This window comes from Argentina silus (assembly GCF_951799395.1).
Source record: "Argentina silus genome assembly, chromosome: X".
In the NCBI taxonomy this organism is placed as follows: domain Eukaryota; kingdom Metazoa; phylum Chordata; class Actinopteri; order Argentiniformes; family Argentinidae; genus Argentina; species Argentina silus.
The window spans coordinates 1,437,106-1,455,421 of record NC_139653.1 but is presented as its reverse complement, the minus strand read 5'-3'; the positions used below and the strand labels follow the sequence as shown (position 1 = coordinate 1,455,421).

The 18,316-nt window shown below is 45.7% G+C and overlaps 1 long non-coding RNA gene across 1 annotated transcript in view; it reads left to right on the top strand.

Annotated features, from left to right (window-relative positions):
* The window catches only part of LOC310823413, a 68,421-nt gene that overhangs the window by 46,752 nt on the left and 3,353 nt on the right, over positions 1-18,316 (top strand). The window contains exon 3 of the long non-coding RNA XR_014554940.1: positions 6,954-7,038. This is a non-coding gene — a long non-coding RNA (uncharacterized lncRNA). The remainder of the gene's footprint in view (positions 1-6,953; positions 7,039-18,316) is intronic.

Genomic DNA, 18,316 nt, shown 5'->3' with positions numbered 1-18,316 from the left:
GTGTTCTTTGTTCCATTACGGGAGCAATTTTAATGGCGTGTATTTGCTTGGCGTACTGTAGATCACAGACTCTTTTTTTCTCCCCCCCTCTCTACCCCCCCCCCCCCCCCCCCTCTCTCTCTCCCTCTCTCTCTCCTGATGTATTAACCCAGATTATCACTTATCTGCTTTCTAAAGCGTCCAGCCTTGTTTGGTCATTATTAAATACATAGCTCGGAGTGGGAGCAATAAGTTGCAGGCCAAAACCTTGGTGCAGGCTATCCCCTCCCCCCTTCCTCTTCCCTCTCCATCCTCCCCTCCCTCCATCCTTCCTCCCCATCCATCTGTCAGGCCCAGCTCTGACCACACACAGCAGGCCTGCTGGCTACACTAGAAAGACAATCCTGCTTCTTGTCTTCTATCCTCCCTGCCTTCTATCCATGTCTTCTCTCTATTCCTCTAAATCCCCTCCTGTATCTGCCTGAGCACAGGGCTGGATCACTGTCATTCTCAGGCTCACTAAGCCATACTCTGCCTCACCCCACCCGGAGCCAACATACGCACACAGTGGGGAGGCTCCAGAAATCACTAGTGGCCGTAACGTTCAGGGAAATGTTGGATATCAGAGATATCGGTGTCAGCCCAGAATGTTTCTGTACATGGTGCCTCCCTTACTGCCAGTCGTACTGTGCCTCTGTGCCAGTTTCTTGGCTCAACTGTCTTTGGCAGTGATGGGTCAACGTTGCTATGGCTAACATCAAGCCTGGTCAATGCTGTGTGTATGGGGGAGACAAAGGCCCTTTGGCCCTGGTGCTCCACAAGGATGGGCACTGGTGACTTCAGAGCTTTAGGTATCAACATTCCAACCTCCAGGCTGTGACTGACGTTGGCCACCTCCTCTTCTCTCTCTGATGTGTGTTTAGCCACTGAGCCGCTGGCCTTGGGCAGTTGAGATGAAGAGGGGGTCTTAGTAGGACTTTACCCCCAAGGAGATGGGCTTTAGTCTGTCTTTATCACAGCCCCTACACACACACACATACACACACACGCCCTGGTAAAGCTCAGATTAGCCCACCGTGTAGAGTTCTTTCAATACATGTAGGTCAAGGTGATGTCAATGGGACAAGCTCATATCCTTGGGGATTCAAGCCTCACACACACACACACTCACACAGTATCGCCTTCCTTGTCTTATTCACCATCTTATTTAGGATAGTTGCGCAATCTTGCCTGTGGAATAGGGACATCTATAATAGAACAAAAGGGCAGACATTTTCTTCACAGAGCGCCTTTTTATGTTGTTGTGTTTATGTTTTAAATAAGGAATGTCATCTTTGACGTGTCGACGTGTACGTGCATCCTCGCATGCATGCATGAGATCCCTGTCATCAGGCTGTCTGTGTGTTTGGCCAGAAGTGATGTGAACTGGCAGGTTTTCTGGACGCTCCACCTGAGTGGCCTTGTCGCTGACGCAAACAGATGTGCCCCCGGTAACTTCCATCATTATTTATCTCCCTCCATGTCTCTCTCTCTGATTCCTATCTCATCTTTCCTCTAAATGACCTCTGTTCTGGCAGTGGACCTGATGCCACTGCTGATTTAGTGTGTGTGTGTGTGTGTGCGTTGAACGTGCTTTAGTGCGTGAGATGTGTGTGTGCTTGAGAATCTGTAGGTAGAGAGAGGGGAAAAATGAAAAATCGTGAGTAGTGTGTATGTGTTATCATTGTGTTCATGAAGAACAGAACATGTATGTTAGTTAGCCTTACTTGTGTGTGTGTAACTGTGGAATTGCAGGATTGTCATACGATCCTCTTTTGAGCACGTGATTTAAACGGCAGGATTCATCATCACCAGATCCTCAGACATCCAATCGTCTCTGCTCTTGAGCCTGTCGCATATCATGTCGTACTTATTTACTGTTCTCAGGTCAGACCAGACAACAGATGTTTCCAGAGGGGGAGGCATCTCACCAACTCCCATTGCTCTTGACTCATTCAGCTGTACACAAACCACAGAACGCCCCCTCAGAAGTAGCTGTGTCTGCGGGAGGGGAAATGAGAATAGGCTTTCATGCCTTTATGTTTTCAGATGTTTTGTTTTTTTTCTCCTGTGTTTCAATGTGTTTTGGGATAAGTGTTAATTTAAAGCACTCTTCAGTATGATTTGGTACAACTGTAAGTATTATTCCTGTCTTGTAATAGAGAACCTTTCTTAACTACTTGTGGGAGTTTAGTCAAATCATTGATCGGTTGACTTTATGTGATGGCCATGCGGAAGCAAGTAGCACTGTGTGTGTGTGTGTGTGTGTGTGTGTGTGTGTGCGAGTGCAAGTGTTAAATATTAATTCTGTGCTGTGAGGCTGTCAGAGCAGCACATCTGCCGAGCAAGTAGCCCTGCTAGATTCTTCAGTCATGTTTGAGTGTTTAACCACACATCCTCCCTTTCTTGTTAACGTTCTCTTTTCCTCATTTCACTGGTGTTTTCCTGCGATTTCTCCTCCTCGTCACCTTCCTTCTTCTTTTGTTTGTCTCAATGCACCCTCCCTCCCTCCCTCCCTCACCCCCCCTCTGTCCTCCTTTCTGACAACGGGCCAAAGGCTTAACAAATAAATAGGACACTGAAGCTGCACATAACAAATACAGACACACACCACCCAAACCCAGTCCCACTACCATACAATTCAATCAAGATTGAAAAACCTTTTCAAAAGGTGTCTAGTCCTTTGTCTAATTCCCATCTGCAATGTTACTGTCGGTATGTGACTTCATGTATATTCCAAGTTTTAGCTGCAGGATGTAGGCTACAACTGGTTGTGGGTGGTGAAGGCATAGGCCTGGTATTGATATTTTAGTGTAGCCTAGTTTTGAACATTTTAGCAGGTACAAGGTATGTTTACTTTACTAATACAGTGTGATTGTAGCAGTGTGGATGTGTCTGCACTTCTCCATGAGTATTTCTGTTGTGAATAGAATAGCATACTATATTATCCAATAGGATATTTTTGTTGGCATAGAGGCAAACTTGGCACAGACAATCACTGTTCTCCTGTACTGTAGGTTTTGTGGTGCAGCTAGATTACTGCCACTGTCTTCAGGGACATCAGTTCTGTTGGACAGGATGAATACAGAAATGCAACACTTCCAGGATGTTACGTTGTCCTGTTCACTCTGCTCCCACACTGACAGTACAAACAATGTCTCAGGACTCCTTAAGGTATTATTCTGAATTGATAATGAACATTTCTTCTCTCACACGTTTTCTTCTGCCTTTACTGGTGGTAGTAGTAGAGAGGGAGCCAATCCCCTGATCCTCTATTAATCTACCTTGGGATTCAACTGAGGGCGGGAGAAGGATGCACCGATTGCAACCATAACATGGGAACAGGGTTTCTCTTTAAAAAAAAATTTGATTTTGCTTTATCTCTCTTTCAACCTCCCTCCCTCCCTCCTATATTAAGTGTGTGATGGAGTGCCTCTGAAAGGCCGAGTCATTCTTTGGGGACGGGAGCGGATTCCTCTCGCATCATCTCCCCCTGTTGATTCCTATCAGAGGGCAAAGCTGCTGACTGCTGCTCCGCGCTCCTCTCCAATTCCTCACAGACTGAGTGGGCTTTTAGTCCAAACAACACTGGCACCCCCCCTCTCTCGCTCACCCCTTCCCTCTCTTACCTCCTTGTCCACCTTCTCTCTCTCTGGCTCCCTCTCCCTTTACACCTCTCTCTTACTCTCTCCCCAGTCAGAAAGAGAGAGAGGTCTTTCTGTCTCCCCCTCTTTCTCTCTCTCCCCCCTTATCTCTCTTTCTCTCTCTCTCTCTCCCCCCCCTTCTCTCCCTCTCTCCTGCCCTAGGTTTGAGTAGCAGCTCTGTTGTGTGCTTCTTCCCTTGTCTCACTGCCAGGCCTGTTCCGATGGCCGGCTGTGAAATTGGAAACAGGCCGGGCTAATAAAATGTCACAGAGATGCGGCTACATCTTAAAAGGGAATTTCTGCCATTGCTCTCTATCTCCCCCCATCTCAGTCCTTTCATCAGCAGACGACAAACGGTGTCGGAAAGCTTGGCTGTGACCACATAGACTGAACAAGCCACAATAAATATAATTTTCTAATCTCTGCTGCTGTTATGGGGCATAGAGTTCTGCCAGCCTCTTCTGGTGCCCTCCTGCCTCCCCACTGCTCCATCCGCAGGCCTCCATACACACACACAGCCCACCCCCAGCCCCTCTGGAAAGGGTGTGTGTGCGTGCGGGTGCGGGAGGGGGGTTGGGTGCTCGCTCAAGGCAAGTCGATGGGAACACACTTCCCATGCTCTTTGAGTCTGGCTTTGTTAGGAACCCTGCTGTTTATATCTGCGTGTGTGTGAGTGTGTGTGTGTGTGCATGCATGTTTGCCTATAGCATGCAAGCGCATGCATATGTCATTTTATAATTCTGTGTGTTCATCAGTTTTGGCTGTAACTACACATGCCTGAGAGAGAGAGAGACACTGCAGTGTCTATGGTATGCGGCTAAGCCATACTGAAGATGTGTATGTGTCCAGCTGTGACAGGCCATTGATCCACTGCTGTTCATGGGGCCCAGAAGGTGATTTGCAGCCCGCTGGTCCCTCTCCCCTATAAAATATGGTACTCAGAATGCCAAGCTACCCCACACTGTCAGAGCTAAAGGACCTCGGGTGAACCAATCAATTAGTGGCCTTATGGCTGAATAGACGGGTGATAGACTCCTCTGTCTGCCTCCCCCCTGGGAGTACAGGAGGAGTCATCAGGGGAGGGAGGAAGAGGAGGAGGGTAGTGGATGGGTTGAAGGCAATGACTGTAAAATAATTAACACATTGAATTAACACCTGATTATTTTCAATAATAGTAGCTTGTGTCGCTAATCTGCCAACGAAATGTGTACTTCCTCATCTCCATTTTGGTCAGGTCTGCCCACTGTATGTGCTCAGTATTGCCTCTCATCTAGAACAACGCAAGAACGCATGAGCAAACGCTGGCCTCTGGGCAGTTACGTGCAGGTGTCTGTCATTCTAGCAGTTCAGATTCTTAGCCAATCTTTTTTTGTATTATTTATGAGAAGCTCCTAATCTGCCTAGCTGTTAATATATACCAAGCAATTAGATTAAATATGGCCACGATATTTCATGTTATTTCATCAACCAATTTATTGTCAATCCATCTAGCCTGATATCTGATTTTATTCTTGACGTAGCCTAATCCTGAAAGTATAGGAGTTACTGTAGGTAGTGTGAGAAACTCCAGTACTGCATTTGAAGTTGACTCAATTTCGAATGGTTTGAGAAATTAATTAACATTAAGTAACATTGCATTTTACTTATAGAAAGCCTTACCTTCAGCCATGATATGTATAGTGATTATCCACTTGATATCATCATCAAGTAAAGTAACATCCCATAGAATCAATCAGCTCATTATCAATAAGATATAACATTTATTCTATTTCTGTTCTGAAGCTGTGACATCTAACAATTCATTGCCCAAATAACACAAGATTCCAAGTAGTCTATGTTTGCTACAGAAGCCTTTAGTTATAAATCAAGTCCTGTAGCCTAATGATTTGATATGTATTTGATAAAACAACAATAGGCCTATAGCGCGGATTAGTTTGATGTCAGTCGCAAGACACCTGTGATCGCTTGTGATGTCTTGTTCGGGTCTAATGTAAATCGGCTGCACAACATACAATGCCCTGCATAAGTAATGGGACAGTGAAGCATTTTGTCATCTTTTGGCTCTACGTTCCAAAATATTCGATTCTAAATCAAACAATTACTATAAGGTTAACGTAGAGATTCTCAGCTTTTATTTCATAGGATTTGTGTATATATTGGTTTCACCATTCACAACACTTTTTATGCATACTCTTATTTGTTGGTTTGGTATGAGTTTCTTTACATCGAAGAATATAGAGGATCCACATACTGTACAATCATCGATATTTGCCTATATTGCCGTCTGTTGAACATGTAGAAACTTTGGTATGAGTTTGATAGAACCATGCCCAATGGCTTAATGGCAGTGTGGTACAGTAGGCAATGTTCCTGAGAAGTAGTAATAGTATTTATTATTGTTAGTAGACTAGAGTATGAGTTACAGTTGAGTTACAGCAAAGAGTTTGTTTTTGCTGCAACTATCAATATTAGCATAGCCACTGGAGGGAGGAGCACATCTCCCACTGAGGGACTCTGACACACGGCACACCACACTCGGCACGTGTTTTGGGGGGTGGTGGGGGGGGGGGTAGTGCTGGCCCTTTCACTCTGTTCCTCATTAAACATTAAAATGTGATTCCGGGTGGTGGAGAACAAAGGAGTGTGTCTCATCTGTACCTCTTTTCTCTCTCTCCCCTGTTCTCTAATTCCTACCTCCCTCTTTACCTCTATTTTTCTTTCACATTATCTGCAATTCTCTCTCTCACTCACTGACTCACTCAATGAAGCGCACATACACACACTAAAAGGACTGCCATCCATAGCAAGCTACTGCACTGATGAATCCCAAAGACGGAAATCACGAGGAATGAACCCAACACAGTGTACACACACAGACACACAGAGACACACGTATGTGTTATGTGTCTCATAATACAGTCATGTACATAATAGTCTTCTGTACTGTACGATCATCTACTTTGATCTGGTCCTGGACTCCAGAGAGTTAGATGGTAAACAAATGCTAACCCAAAGCTTTGCATCCCCACCTCCCTCTCCCCTGCCCTCTCTCTCTCTCTCTCTCTCTCTCTCTGAAGAGAGAGTGTGTGTCTGCGTCTGCGCCTGCGCCTGCGTCTGCGTCTGCGTCTGCGTCTGCATCTGCATCTGCGTCTGCAGTGCAGGCCAGATCTCTGGAGAGAGGCAGCCTCCATAGACCCAGGCAGAGCCAATATTTACCACAGTGTCACCCTACCTACAATGACTGTCAGCTGGCTGGCCTTGACTTTTGTCCTTTCTGTGTCCCCATCACAGGCTTCCTGAGACAGACGGACAAACAGACATAGGCGGTGGGACAAGCACAGACAGGACCAGAGAACGTCTCTCACAGCAACAAGAGGTCAGAGACATAATTTGTTGGGTTATGTTGGAGGGTTACAGGACATTATCTGTCTGTCTGTCTCTCTGTCCGTCTGCCCGTCCGTCCTATTCCTCTTGTGTGTTCCTTCTCATTGCTAGTGTGTTGTCTGTTAGCTGATTATAAAGGGCCAGAGTGTATCTAGGTCAAAGTCTATGAAGGAGTCAGTGTTCCGTGAATCGTTTTAACAAAGGGACCAAATAGTCCCATAGAATTGACTGTATGATTTATTTATTTTTATGACACAGCTTATCTTTTCCAAAGGTAGCTATTAGTGCTGTAGCCTTTACTATCCATAGCCCATTGAACAACAAACACTGTGTCGTCCTGTTATTGTTGAATTACCCTTTAATTAAGTTTCAGAGGACTCAGTGATTAGGAAACATCGAATTTAATGGCCTTACAATTGTGCGTTTCATCTGCACCGTTTTTGTTCTATTAATGTACTGGTAAATCTATTTGCAGAGTGTTTTTTTTTTTCTCTGTCAACTTGGCTCCAAGTTTCATACAACAGTCAGTTAGGCTTTTCTAGATGTACTTTCATAGGTTAGTTCACCGAAGTGAGCTGCATTTCCCTGTGTATGTTTTTTTTTTCCCAAGGTTTTTTGAGTGCTTTGTTTTGGATGTGAAAGTGCCCTCCCGTTGAGAGGGAAAAGACATTACGGGTTTATAGAATTATGGGGATACTCACTTGTACAAATCATTTGATTTGATGTCTATTTCTCTACAGTACTTACAGTACTCAACTGAATGCCTTTGTGTCTCTGCTCCCACTGGCTCTGTGTGTGTGTGTGTGTGTGTGTACAGTATGTCTGAGTGTGTGTGTGTACAGTATGTCTGCGTGTGTGTGTGTGTGTGTGTGTGTACAGTATGTCTGTGTGTGTACAGTGTATGTCTGTGTGTGTGTGTACAGTATGTCTGAGTGTGTGTGTGTACAGTATGTCTGCGTGTGTGTGTGTGTGTACAGTATGTCTGTGTGTGTACAGTGTATGTCTGTGTGTGTGTGTACAGTATGTGTGTGTACAGTATGGTGTGTGTGTGTGTACAGTATGTCTGTGTGTGTGTGTACAGTATGTGTGTGTGTGTGTACTGTGTGTGTGTGTGTGTACAGTATGTCTCTGTGTGTTTGTGTGTGTGTATACAGTATGTGTTTGTATGTCTGTGTGTGTTTGTGTGTCTGTGTGTGTACAGTATGTGTCTGTGTGTACGGTATGTGTTTGTGTGTGTGTATACAGTATGTGTCTGTGTGTATGTCTGTGTGTGTGTGTACAGTATGTGTGTGTACAGTATGGTGTGTGTGTGTGTGTACAGTATGTCTGTGTGTGTGTGTACAGTATGTGTGTGTGTGTGTGTACAGTATGTCTCTGTGTGTTTGTGTGTGTGTATACAGTATGTGTTTGTATGTCTGTGTGTGTTTGTGTGTCTGTGTGTGTACAGTATGTGTCTGTGTGTGTACGGTATGTGTTTGTGTGTGTGTATACAGTATGTGTCTGTGTGTATACAGTATGTGTGTGTGTGTGTTTGTGTACAGTATGTGTCTGTGTGTATACAGTATGTGTGTGTGTGTGTGTGTATACAGTATGTGTCTGTGTGACTGTGTACAGTATGTGTCTGTGTGACTGTGTACAGTATGTGTGTGTGTTTGTATACAGTATGTGTCTGTGTGACTGTGTACAGTATGTGTCTGTGTGACTGTGTACAGTATGTGTGTGTGTGTGTTTGTGTACAGTATGTGTCTGTGTGTATACAGTATGTGTCTGTGTGTATACAGTATGTGACTGTGTGTATACAGTATGTGACTGTGTGTATACAGTATGTGTCTGTGTGTATACAGTATGTGTGTGTGTGTGTACAGTATGTGTCTGTGTGTGTGTGTGTACAGTATGTGTCTGTGTGTATACAGTATGTGTCTGTGTGTATACAGTATGTGTGTGTGTGTATACAGTATGTGTCTGTGTGACTGTGTGTGTGTACAGTATGTGTCTGTGTGTGTGTGTGTACAGTATGTGTCTGTGTGTATACAGTATGTGTGTGTGTGTATACAGTATGTGTCTGTGTGTATACAGTATGTGTCTGTGTGTATACAGTATGTGACTGTGTGTATACAGTATGTGTCTGTGTGACTGTGTGTGTGTACAGTATGTGTCTGTGTGTGTGTGTGTACAGTATGTGTCTGTGTGTATACAGTATGTGTGTGTGTGTATACAGTATGTGTGTGTGTGTGTTTGTATACAGTATGTGTGTGTGTGTATACAGTATGTGTGTGTGTGTATACAGTATGTGTGTGTGTGTATACAGTATGTGTGTGTGTATACAGTATGTGTGTGTGTGTTTGCATCAAGGTTGGCAGCCTCAGATTAGAATGCTGTCCAATGTGGCAAAGATAAACAGGCCTCATGGTAAAATAGACCGTCCTTTGTCTCTGATGTGCTCCGCCTCCCAAATGCTTTTATCTACCCATGGCCCAGGGAACACGTACTGGTTTGATCTATATTTATTAGTCCCTATCCGATCAGGCCTCAGTCGTGAGTGTGTATGTGTGTTTTGTTTGTTTGTTTGTTCACAGCCTGCAGAGAAAAATAGTCCAGTTATCTATAATACTCTTGGGCTGAATGTAGCCTAGTCTTTATTTAAGCGTAGTAAGACTTTCCATAGAGCATAGGGCTCCATAGACCAGGGTTCTGGTACTTGCTATCGACCTTTATCACAGACTATGTTAGCCTAATTAAGCTTGGAAAAAATCAATGCTTTCACCAGCTACATGTTGGGTTTACTCATTTGGGTTTACTCAGTCTAAGAAAATAATTGAAAACATTTTTGATATAGAATTTCAGATTTTACCGATTTTCAGGGAAAATGGTTTCCCTTATTATTTGAACATTTAGTTCATGTTCTGTCATTTCAGCTCTTCCATGAGTGCTCCAGTGGTGAGGTTTACACCACATTAGCACAGCTGCACTGAAACCTTGCCTCTACTCACATGTCCCGGGAGAGATTTGACACTTCAGTGAATCACTCTCTCCCCTAGCAGTATAACAGCCTTCTAAAAATGTCTTGAAAATGTGCACCCTTTTATTTTCAACCATGTTTTTTAAATTTTTTTTATAGATTTGAATGAACTGCTTACAAATATCCCAGGTGAAAATGAAGGGGAAAAAATAGCAAACATAGGGTAGAGCCTTATAGGATGGCAGTTAAAAGATGAAGGATTAGCAAGGGAATTTAGCTATGTATTGTTAATAACAGTCAACTCTATGTGCAAATAATTATGAATAACAAAGCGTATCTTAATATCAATAATCTGACTCCATTTAATTCAGTCAACTCTATGTGCAAATAATTATGAATAACAAAGCGTATCTTAATATCAATAATCTGACTCCATTTAATTCAGTCAACACTATGTGCAAATAATTGTTGAGTTTGGGTTGGATAGAGCATAAATAGTCAAGTGAGAATAAATCAAATGAGGCTTTAATAACATTGTAAATGTATACATATATTACAAATACATAATATAAGGCTGCCGTGTTTGTCTTTGCTCACATGATTCCACCACATCTGTCTGGTGGAGAAAAATCAAGCACCTTGGCTTTGTCCCAAAGTGCATCTCTGCTGTCTTTTGTCAAAAGGTTCTGATGCTTGATGCTTTGACAAGACAAACACGACTAACAGAAACCAGGCGAGTGCCGTTCTGATATGGATAAGTATGTATAAGTGGTGGGCCTATACTGCACATACATAGTTCTGATATGGATAAGTATGTATAAGTGGTGGGCCTATACTGCACATACATAGTTCTGAAGTTTCCCTGTGTGGCTGGAATAGAAAGCTGTTTTTCTGGGTGGGTGGGTGTTTTTTTCCTCATTTGGCATGTTTTTCTCGTTTCCTTGTTCTCTCCTGGTTGTGTGTGTGTGTGTGTGTGTGTGTGTGTGTGTGTGGCTTAATGTACTGTTTTGTGTGTGTGCGTGCATGCGTGGGTGTGTGGGGCTCAGTGTACTGTGGTACTGAAGAAGCCCCCTGAGCAGAGGCGCACAAAAGCAGCGCTCCTGTGTGGTCCCTCTCTCAGCACTACTTCTGTGTGTGTAACTCAGTGTAGTGTGTGTGTGTGTGTGTGTGTAGCTCAGTGTAGTGTGTGTGTGTGTGTGTGTGTGTGTGTAGCTCAGTGTAGTGTGTGTGTGTGTGCCAAGAGGATGGCCCTGGCCCCTGAACCCTGGCAGCCTCCCCAGTACTGAGCACTAATTAAGGAAGCTTCCTGCGGCCCCAGAATGAGCTTGCTCTTCCATGCAGATACAGCCCTGCTCAATCAAGGGCCCCGAGCGAGAGGACAGATAGGGAGGGAGACACTGTCTACTCATATACACACACACCTACTTCACACCACACCCAGATACCCAGATACCCATCACTTATCCTTAGCAACAAACCACACAGACAAAAACACACTCTTTAGCAAAAGGCTCCATTGTGAGTTAATCTCTGTTTGTATGTGTGAATGAGTGTGCATCTTCTTGAGTGCATGTGTGTTCCTCTTTTCTTGTCTCTCTCTTTTTGTGTCTGTCGCTGCCTGGATCTGTGCTTGTGGGGTCCTCCAGGACTTTTGTCTGCACGGCAGAATTGATTTGGGAATCAATTGAGAATGCTGGCAAGAGGCTGGAAAGAAAGTGGAGAAAAGGGGGCCCCTCTAATGAAAGATAGTGGGTGAGAAACAGAAAAGATAGCCGGGGAGAAAATTGTGCCAAACACATTTTTAATTGGTGGGAAAGAAGAAGAGGCATTCTTGTGTTGAGGGGTGGTGGTCGAAACCAAGCCAACGAGAAGAAAATGGAGAGAAAAGGCAAGAGGTGCGTGCACACACACACACACACACACACACACACACAAACAATCTTCAATTATATGGAGACAGCACCAGCGATTGATTGGCCAGTTGTGACAGCCCATTATTGCAACCAGTGCAAAGTGCCATGAGTCGTCAACAGAGTATGAGTATCCTGTAGGGTTGTGTGTGTGTGTGTGTGTGTGTGTGTGTGTGTGTGTGTGTGTGTGTGTGTTAGCGGGTAGTGGTTGATGGTCTGGGGTGCCAGCACTCGCCTCTAATGCCTAGAGCTGTGAGATGTAGGAGGGAAGTGGGTGTACTGTACTCTTGTCTGGACAGGTAGTGAAAGAAAGGTTGTTGCTTTCTTTATTCACCTGCTGGTCGTTGTGGGAAGTAGCAAGCAGCAGGATACGGTCCCAGACCAATTAAAAGGCTTCCGCCCACCTGAAGGGTGACAGCAGCAAGAGGTGATCGATCTCCAGTGCTGTCTTTGTGTCTCAGTGTCATATAGGCTAGCGTCCACCTGGGGTCCGGGGATGGGTGTTTCATCTGGAGTCTGGCCCCTGGGTGGGTAGGTGTGTGTGTGTGTGCGTGCCCCCCCCCCCCCAGAGGGACAGAGGAGATGTGGAGCGTGATGTGGCCCATAGGGACACCTATACTCTACTACTGTGTTACCATATCTTTACTGTCACTACAGTAACTGTAGTAGAACACACACACACACATTGGGGAGTGTATAATAAACTGATCATAGATACAGTATGTGCCTTACATGGACAATCAAACAGACTACAACAAGCTACAAGTCTCTCTCCACCCCCACCGCCCTGCCCTGGTCTGCACCAGCTTTTAGCAAGGAGACATCCATGGAGACAAATGAATAGAAGCAACAGAGAGGTGGTGAGAGAGAGAGAGACCTGAGGTTGTTTGCCCAATGGAGCAGAGCCATCCCCGGGCCTGAAGCAGAGCTGCTGTTGGTTGTTAAGCCTGCAGTCATTGATTAAGACTGTTAATTAGATTAATGAGATAAAGGAGACTGAGGCAGGCTGGGGCTAAGAGGCTGAGGCAGAGATGAGCCGATTGTTTGTGGGTGTGTGTGAGACAGAGAGGAAGACAGGTGTGCGTGTGTGACTTCAGGAGTGTGTGTGTGTGTGTGTGTGTGTGTGTGTGAGAGAGAGAGAGAGAGAGAGACACTACCACAGCCAATGAGTCAGCCATACCAATACATGCCCTAATAGGAAATGACGTACAGAAATACATTATCACTCTAAGATGCAATAATCATACTAATGCCTACTATAATACATGCTGTGCTTACACACTCAAGTATACAATACAACCGATAACTGTTTGGCACAGACTAAGTACACACTCTTAGACATATACACACACACAATCACACAATAGAAGCACTTAATACAATACACCAAAATGTGCAGACTATCACAGACTCATCTTCTCTTCTATATGCAGTGTACACACACGCACGCACGCAAACACACTGTGTTTTAGAGTGGAGGGTCGGGTCAGAGAGAGGAGAATGTTATTGAGGCAGAGACAAAGTCCCTGTGCAGCCAAAGGCAGGCTATCGATCTGCTGCCACTGGGGGTCCAGATGTGCCTGGAACCCACCGTACCGGGCCCTTCTACTAGTCAGTCCTAAATCACTCTGTGCTCCTGCTCTTCCAGGTCACCTCCAGGTCACCACATCCCCTCCAGCACTGGGAACACAGTGTACTATCACCCCTCCAGACCTGAGCCCCCCTAGTCCCCACACACACACGCACCCTTTCTCTCTCTCACACACACACACACACACACACACACACACACACACACACACACACAGCAACACACACAGCAAACAGAGCTTCCACCTTACCTCACCCACATGCCAAGGCCAAAGCCCACACCAGTCCTCCTGCCTTTCATTTTCAACCAGAACAGTGACCACTCTGAGGGATCAGCCAGTCCTTGGAAGAGCTACAACAGCACTCTTTATTTAACACATTGTCCAGGAGATGAGAGTGATGTGTTTGTGACTCATCGAGTTACAGCATACATTTTTCAGTTTGAATGCCGATAACATAACATGCTGGAGGTCTTTTGAAAATTTGGCAGTCGGGATGGCTAGCCTTGGCCGCCGCCACATGGTAGGGTTGGAGTGATGTCATCAACCCGCGACTCCTGCCAGACAGGTGGTCATGACACCCCCTCCTCTCTCTCTTTCTCTCTCCCTTTTGAATGTTGACACAGATGTTGTGGGTGGCCCTGTGTTCCCTGGCCTGGCCGTGTTGATGCAGGCAGTTTATTATATAAACATGGAAGAGCGTTGCGTGTGGGGATGGAACGCAGGCGGAAGTGAAACACAGAATAACTCCACAGCCTCCTCCTCCACACTGCCCCGTGCCTGCTGGGATTCCCTGAGCCCTCATCCTTGTCAGCACTGCTTCCTCAGCTGGGGCTGCCATCGGTTCTCCCTCTGATCACACTAGGTCCAGTCTCTCTCTCTCTCTCCAGAGCCAACATCATGAAGTTCCTTTCCCCTCTCTCTCTATTTCTCTTTCTCTCTCTCTCTCTCTCCCTGTTTTGTCACGGTTCTGTTGGCTTGACACACTCCCGTGGTAATTGAGCGAGTCCCTCGCTCTTTCTTACTGTCCATATCTCAGTCTTTCTCTCTCTCTTTCTCTTTCTCTCGCTTTTCCTCCACCTCTCTCTCTGTATGTATATCTTTCTCAGACACACACACATACTGTCTGCCTTTCCCCCTCTCTTTTTCCTTTCTCTCTCACTTCGTCTCCCTCCTTCTCCACATCTTCGCCCATTCCCTTCTTATCTCCAGGCTGCTCCCATGCGGTAGATTACTGGGGCCCAGTGGGTCCAGGTAACAGTGTAAATATTGTGATACGTCTTGTCCCCAAGCAGACAGGCACGTCACGCCTGCCACCTGTGGGCCCCTCGCTGTGCTTCTCCTCTCTCTCTGCCCCCGCGCCAGAACACAAGCTCTGCTCCGCGACGGATGGGCTGCCTAATGAAGTGCCATCTCTAATCTTTAAATATTTATTCTGCTTTAATGAGGCAGATTATCGTTGAATATTTTTCTCTCCGGGAGACTGATGATAGATGGAGGAATGTTCACTTTTTCTTTCTCCCTTGTTGGCATGCAGTCATCGTCTGTCCTCTCAAGTCCCTGGTTGGTTTCAAGATAACATGCAGATATTTTTGGCCCTCCATCTGACGGATCCATGGTTGTTGCATGGCTTTCCAGTACCTGCCAAACTACGACAGTAAATGTCTGAAGGACTGACTGTCTCTTGCATATATTTCTTTGCCTAAGGACTGCGACAACTGTCCAACTGATACAACTTCATTTCTGCTTTTCTTTTCTCCCCATATGTTAAAAGAATAGTTTTCTCTACAGTCTGTCTGTCTGTCTGTCTGTCTGTCAGGTTGAGATGGGGGAGGAAAGGAGCTTGATGATGTTGGCTCTGGAGTCCCCACAGCTGGCCCTGCTGTATGTTATCATCTACTGATAAACCCAGTACAGGCCACGCTTGGTCAGGAAGAGATAAGGGTCATAATGGTATGGGGAGCATTGTTAGGGCAGCTCACTGTCATGGACTCCCATTTATGGAGTGTTAGTTCATTTGAGATGATGAGCACGGCTGTTTTATGACTCTGCCGCAATCGTGACTGACTCCAGCTGGGTCACCCTTTAATTTACTGTGGGCAGGTACTATTGTTACCACTGATGAGATACTGAAGCCCAGTGGTCTTCAATCCTGGTCCTGGAGTTTCTGTGCCAGTTCAGCACTGACACACCTGATTTGATACTGAAGCCCAGTCGACACCTGATTCAGCTAATCAAGGTCTTAATGGTCAGTTGATAAGTTGAATCAGGTGTAGTGATGATGGTCAGTTCATTAGTGATGGACTGTGACTCCTGGACCATGATGGAGTGTTACTGCTGTAGCCGAGCCTCAGTGGGTCAACAACACACAACCCGTTCCATAGCTACAGGGAACATCTCTCCATAAAAGGACTCAAGATAAACTCTGGTGAAAATTGGAGAGTTATCTGAGTCCTAGACGCCCTATTGACGTCTGGAGGGATGAAAGAGGAGAGCTCTTTTATCTTCTACTAGCCTCTGAATATTAATTCATAACCCCATACACACAAACAAACACACAAAGTTCGGCTTTCATCTATCACTGGGAGAAATGGGGAGATCTTGTATGCTACACTTGTCTTGCTGAAAAACAGTGTTTGAGATTACTCAACAAGCGCAATTGTGCAGTATATATAAGATGGCAACTCTCGTCTGCTGTTCCATGTTGGGGTGTCAGAGCTGCTCACGGTCTAGTAGGGGCTGCATGTCACCCCCCCCCCATGTTGGGGTGTCAGAGCTGCTCACGGTCTAGTAGGGGCTGCATGTCACCCCCCCCCCATGTTGGGGTGTCAGAGCTGCTCACGGTCTAGTAGGGGCTGCATGTCACCCCCCCCCCATGTTGTCTCTCGGAATTTGATGGTCAGCATTCCACCACTCAGGCTTTCATGACCTCAGGGTCTGAGAGTAGAAGGGGTGAAGAGGGGGAGGACTTCATGTTTTCCTTTCTTCCCTTTGTCCGCTCGCATTTTGGTTCAGAGAGCAAACACAGCGCTTGTCGCCCCTCTTGGTATTCAAGTAGATGGACACCATGCCATCTAATCAACGCAAGAGGCCTAGATAGAACCCCAACCAGCCCCAGCCAGGAGTTACTTGTATTGGCTGGGTGAATTATACACATGCATACATGTTTTTTCTCAGTAAAGTTGATTTTGAATCAGGCAAGCCTGTAGCCCACTCATTAAGTACTGTAAGTAATAGTACCGATTCAGCAAAAGTAGTCAATTGTAATAATTTTAACCCACATGTTTTCAAAACCAGGGTTTTAAATATACTCTATTTAAAACTCTCTTTTTAACATGCTCACATCGTGTACGTGGGGCTCAGGTTCTCTGACCCTTCCCCCTTCAGAGCTACCAGGTGCCCTCCAGTCATGCTAATGATGGTACATGTCGGATGGGGGTCAGAGGTCAGACGAGCCATGAGGTAGAGCCTCAGCAGCACACCTGTGGCTGAATGACTAAGCCATCCCTCGGGGGCCAGAAGCAGCAAAGGAGAGGCCCAGTCACTCTATGTTACTGCGGGGCTATCTCCCCCTGCTGGTGGGTTGAGTGATTGAGAAGCTGCCCCTAACCACTGCTACAAGGTCAGATATTTAGTCATCCCCCTAATGACTATGGTTAGGATTGGGCTATGGTAATCTGATCATCTAATTGGCACGATTCTCTCCTCACCTCACCACTGACAGCTGATGGGTAAGGTTTCTGCTGCATAACGGCTATCATGGCATGCTACACACTTGTAACGATGTGGTGATGTAAACATTTGGGTGTCTAGAAAGGGGCTATATACATGCAATCCATTATTATAATAATCATAATCATAATCATAATAATAAGTCAGAGCCCCAGGGGGCCAGATGGAGCTGTGGATGGTAGTTGGAATGTGAGGCCCGGGGTCAGAGGTCAGCGTGGTGGTGCTGTGGACAGGATGCATGCTGGCCCTGAGGGGTGCTTTAAGACCCCAGGTGCCTCCTGCCTGAACACCGCTGAATGCAGCTGGTGATTCCTCAGTTGTGTTTTCAAAATGTTGTGTTGGTGTGTGCCTGTGTGCGGTTCTATGTATATAGAGCTGTAGTGTTGTTCAATGTGTTCTCATAAGCTCCGTTATCTCTAGATCTGTCTGCCTGGTGGGTTTGTGGTCGTTAACTCTCCCTGTCCAGAAACATATGGCTGCACTCAAATGCCTTGCAATTAATAATGGAGCATTTTTCTAATAATACAAGGCTCCCTTGATTTTTGTGAAGTGCTCTCACTCTGATTGAAGTTATCTGGGACTTTCCAAACCCATCTGCTCAGAAACTGTTGCAGGGCTGTTGTTGAGGACATCTGATACCCTCTTCACTCATTATCTGCATTCCATATAGCTGCTTCCTCAGTCAGGATGCAATGAAATTAAGAGGAAAGTCTTTTGAGAGAAGATTGTGTTTGTTCCAGATGGATGGACGTTTGTGGGTGTTCATGGGCTTGTAATTAATAATTTTTGTTCTGCAAAACACGTATATACGCATACTCTCTCTCAGACCCTGTACACAGTAACACCCACACACCTCTTTCCCACAGTTTGTGTCGTCTCTGCTCATCCAGTCTGTAGCAGGGTAGGGGTCTGTATGTAGATTAATGTGAGTGTCTCTCTCTCTCTCTCTGGGAAGATTTTTCCTCCCCTCCCTTCTCAGACTAGCCCCCGGGGGTGAGGAGGGCCTAATGCGGTTAAAGCCTGCTTCCCCAGGCGTCAGCAGCCCCTGCATTTACATAAGCTGCTCAGGGCCTGGCCCGG